At 42.7% G+C, this 22739-nt stretch overlaps 1 protein-coding gene across 1 annotated transcript in view; it reads right to left on the reverse strand.

Moving 5' to 3' along the window:
- The window catches only part of LOC126474121 (proton-coupled amino acid transporter-like protein pathetic), an 80979-nt gene extending 60092 nt beyond the window's left edge, over positions 1-20887 (reverse strand). The window contains exon 1 of the mRNA XM_050101551.1: positions 20664-20887. The gene's annotated coding sequence lies outside the window, so the exon portion shown is untranslated. The remainder of the gene's footprint in view (positions 1-20663) is intronic.
- Between the last annotated feature and the right edge of the window lie 1852 nt (positions 20888-22739).

Consider the following 22739-nt stretch of genomic DNA (forward strand, 5'->3'; position numbering starts at 1 on the left):
TTCGTTGTTGCGAAGAAAAATCCATTCTTCTTCGCCTGCATAATGTCTAAACTGACTCGCTGAATTTTCGGTACATGTAGAGATAGTCAACAGCGACTTCTTTCGCTATTTAGAATTAATCCAGTCTTGGAAGACGTAGGGAAAGAAAGAAATCACCTGATTTCCTCCCATGTCGTTTCAGAGAATCGAGAAATTTTTCGTGTGTTATACTGTTTCTGACAGCTAAACGCAAGTAGAGGTCTAGTTCGCATTCTGTTAATAACGAAAAAGTCGTCATCAACCTGACGCTTGGTTAGAATACCACAGTTTTAGTAAGTATTGTCTTGAGGCGAAATTAGGCTCTTGGCTTCCTCCGACCTTTTGCAGCCAGTTGTATGGGGACCTACAAATTAACGTGCACTCCGAACCACGCCTGAACTTGTAGTTTCCATATATACAGATAATTACTAGAAGTAAAATAGGCACCAAATGACAGACAAAATCCTAGGACCGACTGGGGCTTGAATAAGGACGTTGAACCTGGTAGTCCATCACTTATCCAGTGACCCAAGGAACTACACAGAGTTCTCTTACCATTTTAAAGGCATAACGGTTTTCAGAATTTGTGCTATAGTCACAAGTGATATGGAGAATGTTGTCTGTGACTCACCAGGTTTAACATCCTGTTGTAAACCTTCATTACATGTCAATATCGCCTTTCGCCTTGTTTAAGGTATCTTCAGATTGGCTGGCACAACAGTTGTGAAACACATAGGCTGCCATCTATGCAAATGTCTTAGCAGGCAAACTCCGCTATCAATATTTTAAGTACATTGCGTGGTGCCCTGATGTAAAATAGTGTTGAGTACACCGGAAGTCACGTATCGAATAAAGAAAAGACCTCAGTAGATAGCTGCCCATAGCGAGTTTTAAGAGACTTCGCGCAGTGCCCTTGTAGAGTATATAGCGCAGTCCAAAAGACACCAAAAACGGAATCAGCTCTGCACAAGTGCATCACAAAATGTAAAATGTAAGTATGCAAGAAGTGTCGTTGTACATGTCTGCCCCTGCCTGCTAAGGCATTCGCGTGTACGGCAGCCTGTGCGTTTAACAACTGTTGTAGAAATCAATCTCAAGATGCGAAAAGCGTTATTGGCAAAATATAAAATAATTAAGCCCCCTTTTCAGCCAAGATTGTTTACCACTTCAAATCATTAATTGTATTTGTTAATGATTCCTGGTAAGATAGATACCGCCTACAGGAAAATTAAAGAGACCTTTGGAGATAAGAGAACGACTTGTATGAATATCAAGAGCTCAGATGGAAACCCAGTTCTAAGCAAAGAAGGGAAAGCAGAAAGGTGGAAGGAGTATATAGAGGGTCTATACAAGGGCGATGTACTTGAGGACAATATTATGGAAATGGAAGAGGATGTAGATGAAGATGAAATGGGAGATATGATACTGCATGAAGAGTTTGACAGAGCACTGAAAGACCTGAGTCGAAACAAAGCCCCCGGAGTAGACAATATTCCATTGGAACTACTGACGGCCGTGGGAGAGCCAGTCCTGACAAAACTCTACCATCTGGTGAGGAAGATGTATGAGACAGGCGAAATACCCTCAGACTTCAAGAAGAATATAATAATTCCAATCCCAAAGAAAGCAGGTGTTGACAGATGTGAAAATTACCGAACTATCAGCTTAATAAGTCACAGCTGCAAAATATTAACACGAATTCTTTACAGACGAATGGAAAAACTAGTAGAAGCCAACCTCGGGGAAGATCAGTTTGGATTCCGTAGAAACGCTGGAACACGTGAGGCAATACTGACCTTACGACTTATCTTAGAAGAAAGATTAAGGAAAGGCAAACCTACGTTTCTAGCATTTGTAGACTTAGAGAAAGCTTTTGACAATGTTGACTGGAATACTCTCTTTCAAATTCTGAAGGTGGCAGGGGTAAAATACAGGGAGCGAAAGGCTATTTACAATTTGTACAGAAACCAGATGGCAGTTATAAGAGTCGAGGGGCATGAAAGGGAAGCAGTGGTTGGGAAGGGAGTAAGACAGGGTTGTAGCCTCTCCCCGATGTTGTTCAATCTGTATATTGAGGAAGCAGTAAAGGAAACAAAAGAAAAATTCGGAGTAGGTATTAAAATTCATGGAGAAGAAATAAAAACTTTGAGGTTCGCCGATGACATTGTAATTCTGTCAGAGACAGCAAAGGACTTGGAAGAGCAGTTGAATGGAATGGACAGTGTCTTGAAAGGAGGATATAAGATGAACATCAACAAAAGCAAAACAAGGATAATGGAATGTAGTCTAATTAAGTCGGGTGATGCTGAGGGAATTAGATTAGGAAATGAGGCACTTAAAGTAGTAAAGGAGTTTTGCTATTTGGGGAGCAAAATAACTGATGATGGTCGAAGTAGAGAGGATATAAAATGTAGGCTGGCAATGGCAAGGAAAGCGTTTCTGAAGAAGAGAAATTTGTTAACATCCAGTATTGATTTAAGTGTCAGGAAGTCATTTCTGAAAGTGTTCGTATGGAGTGTAGCCATGTATGGAAGTGAAACATGGACGATAAATAGTTTGGACAAGAAGAGAATAGAAGCTTTCGAAATGTGGTGCTACAGAAGAATACTGAAGATTAGATGGGTAGATCACATAACTAATGAGGAAGTATTGAATAGGATTGGGGAGAAGAGAAGTTTGTGGCACAACTTGACCAGAAGAAGGGATCGGTTGGTAGGACACGTTGTGAGGCATCAAGGGATCACCAAATTAGTATTGGAGGGCAGCGTGGAGGGTAAAAATCGTAGAGGGAGACCAAGAGATGAATACACTAAGCAGATTCAGAAGGATGTAGGTTGCAGTAGGTACTGGGAGATGAAAAAGCTTGCACAGGATAGAGTAGCATGGAGAGCTGCATCAAACCAGTCTCAGGACTGAAGACCACAACAACAACAACAATGATTCCTGAAATACAAGAGCTTTCAGTTCTCAATCATCCACAGAAGCATATCTTGCTAACCAGATTGTTAAGGGTGGTGCAATATATCCAGGCGAATAGCTACTAGAGTTTAACAAACAGTAAGACAGTTATGTTACGTACAGTTATGTTACGTTTTTGGGAAACGACGTTTTCCAATTATACCTGCGAACATAATTTAAGGCCAACAAACTGTTTCTGCTCGCTACGCTATGACGCTAGCCTGCTTTGTAGAGTATACACAAGATAATTCATTTCTGAAAGAGGGTTGGTTCAAATGGCTCTGAGCGCTATGGGAATTAACTTCTGAGGTCATCAGTCCCATAGAACTTAGAACTACTTAAACCTAACTAACCTAAGGACATCACACACACAGCCATGCCCGAGGCAGGATTCGAACCTGCGACCGTAGCGCCTAGAACCGCTCGACCACTCCGGCCGGCAAAGAGAGTTGAAAAAACAGTTGCAAAACATAGGTTTCCTAGCGCTTGACCTAGGTTTCGATATTTCTAAAAATATCTTCTTCAGAAGGAGTGGGCCTTGTTACATCACCTGGTAGTACATTAGGATAGCTGACGCTGAGCGGCTCTTCTCCTACATAAATTTCTGAAAGTGGATGTTTTGTTCAAGAAAGAGAAATCAAATAAAGAGTTGAGGTTATCAGTTATCTCCGACTTCTTCGGTCTTCAGTATCTCTTAACAGTCTGAAAGTCATCGACAAGGAGCAGCGCAATATCTTTTGGCTTAAGTCTGGTCACACGTTCGTAGAAAACGAGTTTATTTTTATTTATTTATTTATTTATTTGTCATTCTGCAGCTTACGGCAATTTATCTAACTAAGGTGAACGAGACTGCAGCAGTAGTTTTGAGGCGGTCACTGTGACAAGGCCGCTTCGCGAAATACGGGTTTCGCATATGAAGTAACCTTACTGGTCGTCGGTACACCTTACGAAAGGAGGCTGGCACACGGCCCGTGTGGACTGCACACCGGCTCACATAGCAAACAGGTGTCTGAATATGAATGGAGAAGTATTTTGGTTACCATTAGTTGACTTTTCTTCCTCTATACAGTCTTATCTCTCTGTCTGAATTCTGAAATTCCCAGGTTATTTTTTTCTTCTTTCTTTTTTCAACGATCACTAGCCTCTGTTCCTTATATAAATGCTTGTACAATACTCTAAAGGAGAAATATATTTTGTTGGACATTAAAGACGACACTGTTGCTAGGCACAACTTAAAATACATGGAGACACTTGGTGAGGAGTTATGTTAAAAAAATTCAGTGGTTTGGAAAGGATTTCTAGCTCAAAACAGGTATAGATATCATCAAAACGAGAGGACTAGAAGAACTTCTGTCTGAGTACTGTCAATCAGTAAAGAAATCAGGGGGAAAGAAGAAAACACATTTCTGTAGGGCAGAGACCGACACTGGTAAAACATCACTCAGTGGATCGCGAGAGAATGTGAAAAATACTATGAAAAAAATAAAACAACGTTTCGTAAACCCATGTAAGCGAATGGACACTCCATGCTATGTTATAAGATTTTTATAAAAAATGAATCCTTCCAGATGTGAACAGACTACTAGAGTTAAACCGATAAATTAAGAAATTAGTGCAGTGAAGTTAGAGTGTCAACAGACATACGTAGTGGAGAAAAGGCCCCAGTTCTCTTCTCTGCCTAAACATGGTTTAGCGTTTCTAACAGTAATGCAGTTTACAGAATTCGTTGAGTGGTTTTCAGTTAATCCTATAAAGTTCCACTCTGCCCGCGGGCCGGCCGTGGTGGCCGAGCGGTTCTAGGCGCTTCAGTCCGGAACCGCGCGACTGCTACGGTCGCAGGTTCGAATCCTGCCTCGGGCATGGGTCTGTGTGATGTCCTTAGGTTACTTAGGTTTAAGTAGTTCAGAGTTCTAGGGGACTGATGACCTCAGAAGTTAAGTCCCATAGTGCTCAGAGCCAATTGAACCATTTGAATCTGCCCGCGGCATCTGTGTACAGGAACATCAATGCAAATTTCTGATCGTAGCAAACAAGATGTTTTCTTGATTATCACCCCAGTTTCAAACTGTGGTATGAACAGTAACGTTGGTTTACTAATAATTATACCTTACATAGTTCGAAACATCTAATGCAAGAAAACTGTAAAGTAACGCATCAGACTCAGTCAATACAGAAAAACTCCTATATTCTGAAAGTGGATGCTTCTCGAGATGTAGTGAATAGAACAGTCGCTGTCAATAGCACCATTCATCTGGGGTCACAACAAAACTCATGACAACTGGTCAACCGTCTTGGAATCATTAGGTCATTCAGAACCTCGGAAAATCCACTTGTGATCAAACTTTCTCATTACTAACAATTTGCTGCCTTACTAACGAACACCGTGATCAGATGAAAATATCTCTCTTTGTTGTGCGTTTTAATCCTCTCAAACCGACTACGATTAAGTTTACGTCGGAACTGTCGAATTGACATATTAATACAGTCTGCTATGACGAGTTGACGTCTGTTACACTCTTAAGATATCGCGTGCGATAGCAACACTTCAGAAACCCGTTTCTCCCACGCTTTGTAGTTCACTATGATCACCAGTTGCCTATAATCTGATTGGGTTTTTGTGGTTTTCCAACTGAGGTAATGCTCAAGGTTCACAATTAAATGGCAGTTATACATTGGAGATCTCAAAATAGCGGTAAGGTGCTTGCACGTCTTATTCGAACCATCCGGTGAGGCATTTAGCTGATTTCAATACAACGTATGCGATTACAAACGTGGAAATTACTTGGGAATCGCTTCGTGAATTTCCTAATGAATCTTCACACTGTGTTCATTTTCAGTTGGTTTTATAAGAGTAAAATAATGACTTGATGCTGATCGTCTGGTAAAAATTTATTGGCGTAATGTAATCGTTGTGGCTTTTTTAGCGCAATAATAATGATAATGACAACAGACGCAGGTAGCCAATTTAAGTACTAACAGTACTTCATAATTAAAATTAAATGATTAAATTGATACATTTCATTCTTACATGTGGTTGGTTGCTATGGCTTTCCTGGCCGTCACGACTTCTGACACGAGTTTGGAAACTCTGAATGAGTTACTCAGAAAAAAATCTGCGTTGTTTAATTTAAGAAAGGAAAGAACAAAAAAAAAATCACGTTTCGTCGGTTTTTCTGTTGTGGAGAACAACTACAACAATACACTGGAAGCAGCGGCATATTTCAGTTTACTGTGTCATCCTTCTTCGGTAGATATGTACAAAAAAAAATACAATGAGAGAATTTACATTGTAGCCCATAGAACTGCAGACTGTCACATTCCGGGAACAGGCAAGGGCTAACGCACTCTCCTCAGTAGAGGTGGCAAAAAATAACGTAACTGATAGAAATAACCGGTTACTGAAAACTAACGGTTACTGCGATAACCGTTCCTCTGATACAGGCAGTTATTTCAGTAACTGTCTAATGTCAACAGTGCCTCGCGCCATCTGTTGACCGAAGATCGTACTACGCTTTCCCGTCAACTCATCGGATAACTGGCTAGGAACTAAGGAGAGGATAGACCATTTTGAAGGCGTTCTATAGGCCATGGGAATGACTGTGAGACTGCGCGCCACCTGTTGATAAGAACTGTGTACTATATCGTGCGCCTTCGTTACTTTTAGCACAAACAATTAAATAAGATTAATGTCCGAGCAGTGGCTGATAGGAGCTGCAGTACAGGCATTAACAAGTACGGTAGTTCCCTTAAGCCACCGGCTCATATGTCAATTTAGCTTGGACGGGTTGTATAAAGAGAGGTACCATAAGGAATTCGAGCGACTATGGAAATAACTGTCAGAGATAGGTATTTTCCTCTGGTAGTTATCGTTATTGGCTCACAGTTCTCGCTCTCTGGCAGTTATCGGACTACCATTACAAGTAACCTGGAAGTTGGTAACGGAATAACTGTGTGTCTGTGTTCCTGATACAGTGACTCCAGTCTTAGACCCCGGTGATATTACAGAGACGATAGTTACTGGAGCGAACAAATATTTACGTACTTCTTCGGAAATAGCCGCTGGCCGTCGCGAATGACAAATAACATGTCAGAACGTATAACATAATACAGTGGAATATAATAATTATTATCCTCATCATTTGTCAGGAGATTGTCAAAATATGTGAATATATCACAGTAACTGCTAATATTTACAGAATTGATACACTGTCAGAATGAAACACAGATACAGATACGCACTTTCAATAAATTAATCATACACAGAATACCCGATCTTGACTGTTGCAACCAAGTGCTGTCAAAACTGAAATATAGCAGAATTTTTACCTAAGTTGGTCTATCAGTCTCTGTTACGATATTCATCTACAGAGTAGAAGGAGCGGTCAATGGAAGCGTCTGATTCCACCCGTCTGCTTCGACGTAAAGGTGTTGTGGTGTGTGAATGTCATTACGGCACGGTGTTTATGAGTTGGTTTTTGTGTGTGTCGATCTAGGTTGCAGTGCCGGAATTTGCTGGTGGTAATTATTTTTTTTTTCTAGCTGTGATGTTTTGTGTATTTATGAAGTATTGAATGTGATTTAATTTATATAGGGATGATTGATTTGTGGACTTTTGGGATTGTGGTTTTATTTTTCGCAGTTGTAGGTGTTGGTTTTTTGGCATCAGTAGCTGTGGTGGACCTATATAGGTCACTGGAAATGACTGATTCCCATTTTCATAGTTGTATGTACTGATGTTTTAGTACCGTCATCTGAGGTTGACCTATGTAGGTCAAGGAAAATGTCCGATTCCAATTTTCGTACTTTTAGTTGTGGGTATTGGTGTTTTGGTATGGTCACCTATGGTTGACCTATATTGTTCAAGGGAAGTGTCCGATTCCTGCAGATTTTTGTTGGTGTAGAAGAATGCTGTATTTTTTTTCTTTTTGTTCTTCATTTTGTGTTTTGGGATCATGGTGTGTTTTTTTTACTAGCTTGTCCTCACTCTAAAACCCCCAACTTCCCGCAGTTGTCCCGTTGGTTTGATTGTATTTTTGGTGGGAAATGTTATTGTACTATTTATATGTATCTTCGTGTTTGTTGCCATGTGTATGTAGTAACGTCATAGACACACTTAAAATAGCTATTTCCGGCATATTGATGACGGGTGGAATCAGACACTTCTGTATCAAATAGTCTTTCAAACACACTGTAAACCGTGCTTTATCTGAAACCAAGTTTTTAATGGTTGCTGACTTGCTGGCAGTTTATTGAAAATGCATGTTCCTGAATATTGGACCCCTTTTGGACCAAGGTAAGTGATTTTAGGTCTTTATGTAGATTGTTGTTCCCATTTCTAGTACTGATATTATGTATTAAGCTATTGGTTGGAAATACTTGTAACAAATTTCATTAAGGAATAAATATACTAGGAAGCAGTAGTTAGAATACAAAGTTCCTCGAACAGGTTCCTACATGATGTTCTTGAATTGATATCACAAATGATTTTTATTACACGCTTTTACATGCGAAAAACTTTTGCTACGTTTGATAAGTTACCACAGAATATGCTCCCTTATGAAATAATAGAATGAAAAAATGTGGTATGCCCTTCCCAACTGAATTTATTATGGAGTTGTAGTCCCAGAAATGTAACACTGTCAACCTTTTCGATCTGCATGTCTTCATATGTTATAAACATGCTGTAGCTGGAGAAATCGAGCAGTTTCCAAATCTGACATAAAACTTGGATTAGCGTACTCACACTTTCCCCAATAGGACTAGCTTTTACAGCACAAGAGTAAACGAATCTGTCACATTACGCATATTTTTTGTTGTATTACAAGGCTGTACACTTTATTCTATTATGTGAGCAGCACAAGAAATTAAGCTTCGAATTTAACCTACTGTACTCAGTTTACATATTACTTCATACTTAAAAACGCACGTTGTTAACATTTTACTTAAACAGTGCTTTGGCGAAGTTCCGCGTACTTTCTGTCGCAGCTGCGAAGATAATATTTCTAATAGCGACCGATAACCTACAAACATATAATCTGAAACACTAATAGTCGTTCTAACATCAACTAAAATGTACCCGGAGTTAATAAGCTGAGGTTATGACACGATTCATACGACATTCCTGCTATTTCACACTACTCGCAGTTATACTGATAACTAAACTGATGGATTCCAACTATGTCGTTATTTCACTGTCGGAGTTATCGGTATTCGCTAGCGAAAAATAACTTGGCAGTTATTAATAACCGTTAACGATAACGGTTATCAAAGAATAACTGGAACTGTGATAACGGTTACTCCAGAATAACCGTTTGGCCCACCTCTACTCCTCAGCATTCCCTCTCCCAGAGGAGCAAATGATATAGCCAGAAGCATTATTCTGACTCAGGTAGAGGATATAAGCTACAATCTGCGAACAAACTCTACGCTGTAGGTAAAAGCATTTATCTGTCACACTTTGTCTTACAGGAGCGCTAGTCCACAAACAAGCACAAGGTAGGTTTTGTGCAGTATCGTAAAAATGGGAGAGAGGTACGTGCATGCTGTATGATCGACTCGGACAATGACGCGTGCTCGATTAGCTCTTAATAATAAAAGCGATCGGCGCGGAGTACAAAGATATTTGTTCGAGTCCTTGTCCGACAAATAGATCTAACCTACATCAAAATCCTCATTTCGTTTGCGATCACAAGGTGTGTGGCAGAGGGTACTTCCGACTTTTTTTTTTGTCATCAGTCTACTGACTGGTTTGATGCGGCCCGCCACGAATTCCTTTCCTGTGCTAACCTCTTCATCTCTTCATCAACCTACGTCCTTAATTATTTGCTTGACGTATTCCAATCTCTGTCTTCCTCTACGGTTTTTGCCCTCTACATCTCCCTCTAGTCGCATGGAAGTCATTCCCCCATGTCTTAGCAGATGTCCTATCATCCTGTCCCTTCTCCTTATCAGTGTTTTCCACATATTCCTTTCCTCTCCGATTCTGCGTAGAACCTCCACTTCTGACTACAACTATAATAATACCCCCTTCCCTGATGCAGTCACGAATGGTTTACTAGGACAATGAATGTCGATACCTCCGTGCCAGCACTAGTCTCTTTGAACTTATCGTCGTAATAATTTCACGTGGCGTATGTGGGAGCAAGTAAAATGTTATTCCCCTTTTCTTGAAACGTGCGCTCTCGCATTTCAGCAGTACACCTCTCCGTGATGCACAACGACTCTCCTGCAGCGTCTGCGGTCCGAGTTCGTTCAGCGTCTCCGTAACGCTCTCACACTTACTGAACGAGCCCACAACGAACATTAGGCTTCTCCATTGGATCTTCTTTTGTTAATTCAACCGGGTAAGGGTACCAAGGTTGAGTGACACACTGTTTTGCAGCTTAGGACATGTCCTGTACATGGTGATTCAGGAGGAGAGGTACATGCTTTGAGGGGTGTTCATATTGGCGATTCTGAACAAAAAACTTCAAATGAACACATGTTCCTTTCTTAACCATATTCAATAAACAGCTATTTGAAAATCATGGGTGCGACCGCATGTCCTCCGCCACCAGCACTCACATCCGAATACAACTAAAGTGACGTTAGGCTCTCTAGTGTTGTCGTAGCTGACCATTTCAATGCATACTTGACTTGAGCTTGGTGGGACGACGGGTCCTGCAACTGCACTCTTTGTCTATCTCACATCTCACTACTACAGTGAGGCCTTCGTACATGTAGAATGGGGTTGACCTGATCTTCGTCTACGGGTTTTGCTATTCGAGAACGAAGATTTCCTAATCGCACAGATCCGGATAATGGAGTATCCAGAAAGTGTTTGACAGATTGCGTGGGCGCGAGACGCTTCTCAGTGCATGTGTTGTATCTGAATGTTCCGTCCAGTAAAGACCTTAGTGAAGTTGAGAACATCCCTGAAACGGTAAAATGCAACTCAATTAAACATCTCCATAAGACCTGCTGCACAGCTTGGTATTCCACAAACACGAGTGATGCTCACAGCACAGAGCAGGGTCTGCACCCCTATCGTCGGCAGAGTGTGCAACATCTGCATACAGGAGATGATGCCAAAAGAAAGGAATTCTGTCAATGAGTCATTGCCAATGAACGCTGTATTCTACGTGTTCTGTTCACTGATGAGTCGACGTTTCTCAGCGAAAGTGTGGTGCGGTATTATTGATGACCAACTCATAGGTTCAGTTGTTTTAGATAATCGTATTAATGGAGTACAGTATCTTGATTTCCTTCAAAATGTGTTATTACTATACTTGGAGGATATTCCTTTGGCAACATAATGTCTTATGTACATTCAGCACGACGGAGCTCCAGCGCATTCCATATGGCCAGTGACACTCTACCTCAATAAAACGTATCCTGGGAGTGGGATCGGTCGCCGTGGAGTCATCTTACTTCATTAGACTACTGTTCGTGGAGTTGGGTTAAGAGCGAAGTCTACAAGCGCAAAGTGGACAAAATGGAGCAACTTCCCGCCCGTATTTTACAAGCGAGTGCGCAGGTAACAGACCGTACGAATGAGCTCAGGTCAGCAACACAGCAGATGCACACAAACTGTGCACACTCGATGTGACCGCGAAACTCTATAGCAGTCCGTAAATGAAGAACTTTGGAGACGTCTTATTCAATTTCATCGTTTTCATTTACGCCCTTTGAATACATGCTGCCTCAAAAACGTCACTCTTGTCACGATTTGTTATAATTAAATGGTAGTTAATGACACATTGGTGGTAAAAGTATTACGAGATCCTAAGATTAAATTATAACATCAAAGAAGAAATTCGAAAGTTCCCCGAGTACACTGTAATGTACTGGGTAGATGTGTGCCGTTATGAAGGAGAATGTTCGTGTCCTACTGTATTCTTTAGAATTCTTCGCCTTTGCTAAAGATGCCGCGACTTCCTTGTTACTTTAATAGAACTATGTTCTGTAATATCCTATACTATATACGTGAAAGAGCGCTGTCAGGAATGAGTTTCACATGCTGATATAAGTAGTGTCATATACGAGGGCTGTCCAGAAAGTAAGTTACGATCGGTCGCGAAATGGAAACGACTATGAAAATCCGATAAAGCTTTGCAAAGATGTGTTCGGCAGTGTCTCTAGTATGACTCTAGGTAGAATTATGTCGCTCTTTTCATTCCTGGGCTCTTAGTGAGCGCGTAAAGATGTTATAGAAAATAGTGTCTCTCGCCAAGTACGAGGGCCTGGTGAGAATTTTCCCCTGAAGCTATGCAACCAACATTACATAACTGTCTTGCGGTTTCTTCTCCAAGACAATTCTGAGCCTCATTCTGCAGGGGCATTCTGCACTGTTACAAATGAAACATTGCTGATTTTCACTGTGATTTTCATTTCGCGATCAATCGTAACTTTCTTTCTGGACAGCCCTCGTATTTACTACCAAATATACACATTACAAAAAAAAAAGGACTTACGACAAAGGAATTATCCGAATGGGACGGAAGTCGGCAGATTTCAGAAAAACTGTATGATTCATTCAAGAGAGAGGTTTTCATAAACTGAACAAGTCAATAATGCGTTGGTATACCTCTGGCCCTTACGCAAACAGTAATTCGGCTTGGCGATGACCAACAGTTGTTTTGTGTCCTCCAGAGGGGTTTCATGCCAAATTCTTCCCAATTGACGCGTCAAAATCCCGGGCTGGCTGGGAGACCTTGCCTATAATGCCCCTTATGATCTTAACTGACGAGAGAACCGGCAACCTTGTTGCCAATGGCATAGGCAAGCACGAAGGTAAGCAGTAAAAACCCGTCTCCATGTGCTGGTGGGGCATTATGTTGTTGAAACGTAAGCGCAGGGTGGCTTTCCACGGCAACAAAACGGGGCGTAGAATATCGTCGACGCGCCATTGTCCTGCAAGGTGTCGCGTATGACTACTAAACGGGTGCTGCTATGAAAAGAAGTGGCACCGACGACCATCACTGCTGGTTGTCGACCCGTATCACGGGCTACAGTCAGGTTGGTATCCCTTAGCTGTTCGGGCGCCTCCAGACATGTCTTTGTTGGTCATCGGGGCTAAGTTGAAAGGGAGGACTCTAACCTCCGCCGGGACCAGCCCCACAGTCCATGACTGCAGCGCCTAATTCGACGTAAAAGTGAAGCATGTGTATTCATAGAACTCCTGAGCGTTGTCATTCGTCTTAAGATCTCGTGACGCATTTTGCAGCCAATGTGTCATTAACTGACATTTAACTGTTACCTCTAGGAGGGACTAACTGCTACGAGCGGCTTTCCATAAATAATGCAACGCATCTTTCTTTCTGATAGCAAGTTTGTTTTATTCAGGATTCCAGTACACCATATTACTCCCCACTGTTTTGGCTACAAAACACAGTCTCCATTCTATGCGACGGTCTTATATTAACTTACTGGAACTGTATGCCCATATCCCACCATTCTACAAGTTTATGTTGGAGCCAGCGTCTTGTTGCACCAGTAACCCCCCCCCATCATCCCTGTACTACTTGCCATGGAGTGCATGCTTCGTTGGTAAAAACAGGTAGAAGTCGAAAGGTGCGGGCTCTAAGGTGGCTGAGCAAAAACAGTGTAGTAAAGTCTTGCGAGCTTCTGTTGGATGCGCAGACTTGTTGGGCTACGTTGGTGGAAGAGACCAAACGGCGAGGTAATACGTCTCATCGGGTTAGGAAAGGATGGGGAAGGAAGCCAGCGGCGCCCTTTCAAAGGAATCATCCCGGCATTTGCATGGAGCGATTAAGGGAAATCACGGAAATCCTAAATCAAGATTGCCGGAGGCGGGATGGAACCGTCGTCCTTCCGAATGCGAGTCCGGTGTGCTAACCACTGGGCCACCTCGCTCAGTCGCAGGCTTGTGTTGTCCTTGCGTTGTCATGGAGAAGCAAAAGTTTACAATTCTGTGATGACGAACATGCTAAAGTTACATGTTTAAGTTACCTGATAGAAACACAGTGCACTTCAGGGATGATCGTTGCAGCATCAGGGAGGACAACAAACAGAATAACCCCTTCAGAATGCCAAAGCCCATCTCATGACTTCGGTTGTGAGTGCGGCTTTGAACTTTTTCTTCCGGGGAGAAGTGGTGTGGCGCCATTACCTGGATTACCGTTTTGTTTCCGGTTCGAAGTGATAAACTCACGTTTTAACGCCTTTCACGATGTTAGACAAAAAATTGTCAGGATCAATCTCGTAAGGAGCAACCGATTCCGCGCAGACGGTCTTTCGTTGCTGTTTGTAGTCTTCTGTTAGGCGGCGATGAGTCCAGCAGGCACACACCTTTGAGTACCACAGCTGGTGAACGAGTGTGTCAGCACCGCCAAACAGAGACGTCCAGTTGAGCAGCAAGGTTTCCAGAATGAGATTTTCACTCTGCAGCGGAGTGTGCGCTGATATGAAACTTCCTGGCACATTAAAACTGTGTGCCGGACCGAGACTCGAACTCGGGACCTTTGCCTTTCGCGGGCAAGTGCTCTACCAACTGAGTTACTCAAGCATGACTCACGCCCCGTCCTCACAGCTTTACTTCTGCCAGTACCTCGTCTCCTATCTTCCAAACTTAACAGAAGCTCTCCTGCGAACCTTGCAGAACTAGCACTCCTGAAAGAAAAGATATTGCGGAGACATGGCTTAGCCACAGCCTGGGGGATGTTTCCAGAATGAAGTTTTCACTCTGCAGCGGAGTGTGCGTTGATATGAAACTTCTTTGCAGATTAAAACTGTGTACCGGACCAAGACTCAAACTCGGGACCTTTGCCTTTCGCGGGCAAGTGCTCTACCAACTGAGCTACCCAAGCATGACTCACGCCCCGTCCTCACACCTCGAGCAGCGAGGTGTTTGTGATCTGTCTATCACCTCTAAAGTAAGTGTACGTTCCAAAGTTGTAAGAGTAGCATTTGTGTGCCGCAGGCCAGCAGGGGGGAGATCGGACAAGTCTGGGCGAGGGTGTTGAGATAGTGACAAACACCTCGCCCTGCGGCTCACCGTGCTTTTTGTTTACTGCGAGGTCTCCATAGGTATTCTGCAAGTGCCTACGAATATCTGTGATGCGCTGGTTTACCGCAAAAAAAAAAAAAAAAAATCTATGACAGCTCTCTGCTTGGAACTCAAATAAGACACCGCTTTGTAGGAAACATACAGCGCCGCCACTTCATGAAAGTATTGGGGCCAAAGCGGCAATATTCCACGATGTCCCACAACAAATTTCGAATTTTCCAACCGAAATAGGCAGAGAAAAAATGTTGTATTACTTATTGAAGCGCCCTTCGTACCTTGGAAGAAAGTTCGCCGCGTGCTTGGGCTGTATCGTCACGATCACAATACCTACCTGAGTCTACTTTGAGAAAGGCCCCCACACCTCAACCAACTTTACTTCCGCCCTTCACACACCTTACTCCGGTAACACTCGTTCCAATCACGAAACTCTACAGCAGTGAAGAAATGTGCTGGACGAGCACACACGTTGTTCTGACGTTACTTCCCCGTTAGCTTCGACTGAAATTGGCTTCCCGCGGCAGCAGTTCCGGCGACGGGTGCAGAGCGTGGCGGCGAGCGCCGCCGCCTCCCCGCGGCTGATGCAACTCCGGCGCACGGTCGCTGAGCCCGGCGGCGCCGTGTCGTAACAGCCGCCCGTGGCAGGCAGCCTGCGGCGGCGCCCGGCCGGACAGGGCCCTGGCACTTGGGCGCGCCGCCCGCTGCCAACTATTCGCGGCGCCGATCTTTAAGAGCGGCGGGCCGAGGTAACCCGACGCCGGGCGTGCGCACACCGGCGCGGAGGCGGAGGCGTTCTGCGATAGACAATTACTGGGGGCGCACCGGTGGAAAGAAAGCGTCCATCCACACGCGACGAGCTTTCATCTCGTGGCCAGAACTGTTACCGATTTATTTTAAACAGTGAAAATCTATTCTGAGACTTCAGGTATACTGTACCTACGCTCGTACTTCGCAAACTAGACTTCGATGAATGGCAGAGTTTCTGCAGTGAATCAGGGTTCTTTCCTTTCCGTGCTATTGCATTTGTGGACGTACATCGGTATCTGACAACGCGAATCTAATTACGCTGTCATGATCATTTGGTGAGGTACACACTCTGCTTATCAGAGTGGTAACGTATTTGCCTGCCATTAAGCGGGTCCGGGTCGATTCCCGGTCGGGTTGGAGATTTTCTCCGCTCGTGGACTGCGTGCTCCGTTGTCCCCATTATCATCTCATCGTCATCGACGCGCAAGTCGCCAATATGGCGTCACCTGCAATAAGACCTGCCGTTCGAACTTCCCCGGTTGGTGCCTCCCGGCCATCAATGCCACACGCTCATTTCATTTCACTTTTTACAGGATGTATCACAATTAATAGCAAAATCTGACTCCGGTTAAAGCATTCTGTACTAGAATTAGAAGTGTTTCAAAAACATGGATCCTTAAAAGAGCCGTCTGCGGGACACTTTCTGGTGTATGGTTGAAAGGCGTCTACTGGGGCACACTTGTATGTGGCACCAGAATAAGATAAGAATATGAATAAATTAAAATGAATCTAGGATACTACAAACGATGAATGTCTCGGATCGCTGATTGTGCGTGACCGCTTTGTTGCAGTAAGAGAGCGCTGGGCTCACAGTTCTAGGTAGCTGCCTGTGAGGAAAAGACGATGGAGTAGGCAGTTTCTGTGGTGTACTGTGTGAAGCCACCAGTAATTAGATTAATTTAGATATGTTAATATTGTTGAACATGGAAGCAGAAGTCTTCATGTAAGCTAGGTAAAAATGTTAAATAATTATAGTTTCTGTTTCTTTCGGTAGTACTGATTAGTTGGCTGTGTTGAGTAACCCCAGAATGTAAGCGAGGTAGAATGTTTGCGACCAGTACCGATTAACAATCTTTCGTTAAGTCATCAACTGATAAGTTAAGCTGTAAATGTTTTCATGAAACTGTCACTTCTTCTTGACCAAGCGCAGATATTTAAGGTAAAGGAAACCTACACATTTGTTAGTTCTTTTGTAGCATAATACAGTTTCAGAATTAAACTCTTCATGAAGATTCTCGCACCCACAAATTACTGACTAACAAACGATATCTGACGGCTGTACCGGAATAACCCAAAGTGCTGTATCCGTATGTAATACGTCTTCTGGCAGCAAGTGGCCCATCGGGACCATCCGACCGTCGTGTCATCCTCATTGAGGATGCGGATAGGAGGGGCGCGTGGTCAGCACACCACTCTCCTGGTCGTTATGATGGTATTCTTGACCGAAGCCGCTACTATTCGGTCGAGTAGGTCCTCAATTGGCATCACGAGGCTGAGTGCACCCCGAAAAAGGCAACAGTGCATGGTCACCCATCCAAGTGCTGACCACGCCCGACAGCGCTTAACTTCGGTTATCTCACTGGAACCGATGTATCCATTGCGGCAAGGTCGTTGCCTTGTATCCGTATGTGCCTCTTGTATTTTGTATAAATATTAGGTCTATGACGTCACTGGTCAGCCATGTACCTGCGAGAATTTTTTTTCGTTAGTAAGAATTATTATTTTGTTGACTTTGTAGTCACTCGCGACCTGGCTGTTGTGCAGCTATCTTTCTGGGAGGTAACTCGATAGAAGCGTTTAGTGAAGTAAATGGAAAATGAAATCTAACATGCAGCAATGGGGTGTGAAGAACCAAATTTATTTTCAGGTATTGGAAATTTTCCTGATTTTTCAGTAGCGTAAATACGATTTCTTATTCTATGACAGACAAAGATTGAATAACATCCTGTTTGAGTAAGGTTCGAATTTCCACAACAGCTGAATGCAAATTTCATTTATACACTTGCTACATTTTACATTCGTATTAATGTACTTCGTGACTCACCCCCTTCATTTAATTACATTGGCAACGAGGTACACGGAATACCTAGTTTTAGACGCCCTTGAGTAATACAAAGTTCAGCGAGATATTAGTGTCCTTATTCTAGATAACAGAAAAGGAAAACTGGTTAACACTGTTACACGCGTATGTAACTGGAATGAAGAAAAATTAGAATTTAATGTATCGTTGACAGGGAGATCTTTAGAAACAAACACCAGCTTAGTTGAAGCAGTTCGTGATTTTATGGAGAGAGCCAACCTAGTAACCATCTTTGGAGGATTGGGGATAAAACGGAAGCAGAATGTGTGGATGCTAGACAGGGATTCAAAAATTCACTTCCTTGGAACAGTGCAGCCGGTGCTCCAACCACCGCGGCCGGTGGATTGGTTAATGTCAGCCGCTGTTCGTTTCCCGTTAATTTACCTGCTCCACTCTCTTCCAAGATTGTTTCGGTACATTTTCCTAGTTATTTAATGTTTATTTTTTATTTTTTGCGCGGATCGAAGCAAGGACACGACTGTTGTGAGCTTTACGTACTCATTCGCCAAAATTTGGCGAAAGAAATTGCGATGGACATAAATAAAACGACGAATTAGGTTGAAATTGATTTCCCCCGGATGTGAAAACAATATGTCAACAGTAGCCCATGTAACTATAGGAAACACTCAGCAAAATAACCGAGTGAGTAAACAGGCTTCACTGCGCTACCTCTCGTCCGTTAGGAGGGATCCTGCTGTCATATCTGTTGTTCAAGAGCCACGTACTGTGTGCCAAAATTATGAATGCAATACTAGGTTGACTTCTATTTTGCCTGCTTATAAACGCAGTCTTATTGGATTTATTAGTGTAATTACACCAACTGATACGACATGGGAATCTCGAGGCTATCAGCGGCTGCCGAGCTTTGTTATCGCTGGAATTCTGCACTAATATTGGCGAATGTTTGCCAGCTTATCTTCGATACGACAGTGAGCTAACACCAGGATATTGTTCAGCTAATCGCAGTATGGCAGCCCTAGTGGTTTATCGTACAATAAATCTCTAGTGCATAAGTAACTCTAATATGGCGAATTTTCCCTATTGCCGTTACCGCTCAGATTTCATGCCAGAATTTTGACGTCTGCATCAAGAAGAAGACGTGAAGCATTTGCCAGTCTGCACAGCGTCTCAGATTTTTACATCGTATTAATGCAGTCTGTAGGGAAATTTTCAGTATTTTTTGTAGTTTGTTTTTGCATTTTTCAAACGATGGTATGACCAGTTTACGAGCTTAACTAACTACTCATGGTAGATTTTAGTTTTTGGAAGACAGCATATCCCTGCCAATCTCTCGATCCTGAAGTCAAGTTTGAACATTTGCAGCAACCTTGAAATTGATACCTTTATCACCAAACAAATGTGTTTTACGTGGAAGTATTTCTACAGGAATTCGGGTAAGTAAGGTGCAAACGCAACGTAAAAGGCACATGACAATATTAATGAATGCCCTTTTCACTTTAAACAAGACAAACGACTATAAATACTCTAATATTTCGACAGTCGTTCACGTCCCGTAAATGCCGGCCCTGGTGGCAGAGCGGTTCTAGGCGCTTTGGTCCGGAACCGCGTGACTGCTACGGTCGCAGGTTCGAATCCTGCCTCGGGCATGGATGTGTGTGATGTCCTTAGGTTAGTTAGGTTTAAGTAGTTCCTAAGTTCTAGGGGACTGATGACCTCAGATGTTAAGTCCCATAGTGCTCAGAGCCATTTGCATACAGCATAGTGGATATTTTCTTCTAGCTTTCGTATAATGATTGACACCAAATTTTTGGTATTCATCTTAAGGGATAAAATCATTTTTATTTACGGTACACCTTAGTAATTCATACCCCTTTTGGGATTGTGGTACGTCTAGCTATTGATTTCTTCAGTTACGTCAGTTTCTTGCACTGTCTATCACTGGACAGTGTAGAACTTCTATTTCGTTTCCTTTGCTGGAAAATCCATCAGAAGTCTCATACCTGTGTCAAGAGCCGAGTAGATTATCAGGCTTGTCAACATTTGTGTCTCGTACGGTCGTTTTTCATCGTGCCGCTTTCAACTTCGTATAATATGCCCCACTTTGAGGACGCTGCCTTTGGATGTCAGATATATATGCACAGTGACAGGAAAGAAGCATCTACAGAGGAAAACATTGTGTTTATACTTCCACCACGGGAACTGATAAATCGGTATCTACAGCGTGAACACGACAGCTGTTGCCTGTGGGTGGACAGAGATTAGATTCTGATATATAGTTCATATCAATGGGCATTTATTTTGGACTCAAGCGAAGTAAATTATGCTACTGATATGATGCACTATCATCCGAAGTATTTATGTGTGATTTACATGTAAAATTATGCGGTCGTAATTATAGGTTATTTACTGCAGACTATTTTCTCAAAATCGCTCTGAGGCAAGCTACTGAGAAGAACTATGAAGAAAACAGATGCCAGACCATGTCCATTACAAGAGAGCAGTGTACATAATGGTAGCAATCCGTTCTTCGTAATTCTTCGATTCCAATAATTTTGAAATTTTATTACGTTGTTGGTTCAACAGTAATTTCCAAGACTAAGAATTTCAACATATTCGGCCATTTCATGTTATCCAGCCAACGATTATTATTATACAGTGCGCCTCGACAAAATCTGTCCTCACACTATGGATAAGTTTTTACAAAGAAACAGGCAAGAAGATTCGTTAATGAAGTCAGTGTGGACGTTCAGTGAAAGACGTAATTTTGGAGCACATAAGCACAAGTTATGCGAACGCTAAGAAATTTATTCGTGCAGTTTTGCTGGCAGGTCCTACCTTTGCTTTCGCTGATGTCTTCCACAGACTAAAGCAGCAGATGGACAGATGAAGCTCCTTGAAGTACGGCGGCTACTGTGTGTCACTTTAGCGTGCTGAAATTGGCACGGTTTCTCTGCTGTGTTGGCCCAAGTCACCCATCAACCGATTCCAGTAGCAGAGTACGCCAGCCTTTCCCACTGCTGAGTCTCTGGTAACAATAACGAAAACCTCACAGAGCGCGCGCTTTATAGCAAACTTCCTCCCACCACCGGCGTGCACGCAGGTTTGCAGGCGAGACTGTGACGTAGGTCACGGAGGAGTGGGGAGCCTTCGGATAGTAAGTTGTAGAGGGGGCAGGGCGGGGGGGGGGGGGGGGGCGGAGGTGGGGGGCGAGTGGCTACGCACGGCGCGTCGTCTGCCCGTGACGCCGCACAGCTACAAGCGAAAGCAGGCGACGCTCGCAGGCCATTGGCCGGGGGCAGGTGACAGTTCAATGGTGTCAGGGGCACGGTGACTCCCCGCAGCTGCTGAGCGCTGTGCGCTCCCATTCACACCGCGTTACAGGAGTTTCCGCAAACGAAGAGTCTGGCGAGTCGCGTGATATGCTCCCGGGAAGATAAGCGTGTCCCGGAAGGAATTGTAGAACCATACTTTCTGTATTAAAGCTGTCGGTTCATTGTTTCCCTCTTCTGAAAGGTCTGTCTCGGCACGCATTGCCTTTGTTCGAAGTGCTTCACCGTTGAATTTCGTTAGAACAAATGATGCTGACGTAATATTAAAGGTACTTGCGGGAAATGGGTATTTGCTGCAGACATGTTCATATTAGTACGCCACGCAAGTTAAGATGATCTTCCGAGGTGTCTAAAGTATTTTTACGGCTCCCGGGATCATCTGTGAGGTCTGCAGGCTTCATAGATGAAAGTAGCGATATCAGCTCAACATTTCATCGGTTTTTAAACCCTTGTTATTGTCTCTTACTTCGCAGGTATTAGGTGACATTCAAGGTCTCTCTGCTTCGTGCGTTTTGTGTGCTTTTGTGTTGATATCGTGTTCAAAATGTGAAGCGAAGAGGGAAACGTTTGGAGAAAATGATTTACAAAGCCCTTGACAATTCTACAGGGAATAAAACTAAGTATTTGATGAAGTTTAAGATTACACATTTATCGTATTAATTTCACAGGTTGTGTTGTTATGGAGGATTCTTCTTCAGATATATCAGGAAATGAAAGAGAGCATAACAGTCCAGTGAATGTGAAGTTGGACTGTGTACCACTCCAAGTTTCAGTTTGCATCACATTGTATTCCATTGTGAATGCAAAATTTTGCTTTGATCTTGTGTTTTGTGTGTTTCTTTAGATTTAGACTGCCTGTAAAAGAAATATAAACTGAAAGATAATTTGTTTTTGCTAGAACTGCTTCTCAATTTTTTTTTTGGTGATGGTTACTGTTAAATTGAAGTTTCATGTGCATATTCAAGATGCAACAGCAGCAATACGAAAGTATGTGCTTTTAAATTAGAAAGTCTAATAAACCCAACAATGTTTTCAAATGCCAGCCCCTCTTTGTGCACACGAATTATAGCCTAAAGAAGAAAAAGAAAAACATTTCAGGTAGTCTACAATTAATGACAGCTGTATACGAGACCAGCACAGTAAAATGTTAATTATCAAATCTGTCCATGAAATAGCCTTGTCACTATTTCTCGTAAGTTTCAGAATTCAAGAGGCGAAATTTTACTTACCATGACTATCGTTGTTCCAAGTTGTTTTTTATGCTACCTGACTGTATTTGTAGTACTTTTCCTTTTTTCTCTATACCTTTTTTCATGATTGTCTGAATCTGAATAATAACTACAAATATTAAAATACTTTATTAGAATATTTCGTGATTTTCATCACCGGTTTTGAACCGTCTTAGGATCGTCAGCTTCACATCATGCATACAGAAGGTTTACGTATAGTTTCTCAAAGTGTAGTGACCGTTGCTTTACCGTGAGAAATGTTTCACCCTGAGTGGTTGTTACTGTGAAAAGTTTGACAAATATTTAAGTTAAATACTTACTGAGAAAGACATTTATTCTAATATCTGACTAAC

Source organism: Schistocerca serialis, chromosome 4 (genome assembly GCF_023864345.2).
Source record: "Schistocerca serialis cubense isolate TAMUIC-IGC-003099 chromosome 4, iqSchSeri2.2, whole genome shotgun sequence".
NCBI lineage: Eukaryota > Metazoa > Arthropoda > Insecta > Orthoptera > Acrididae > Schistocerca > Schistocerca serialis.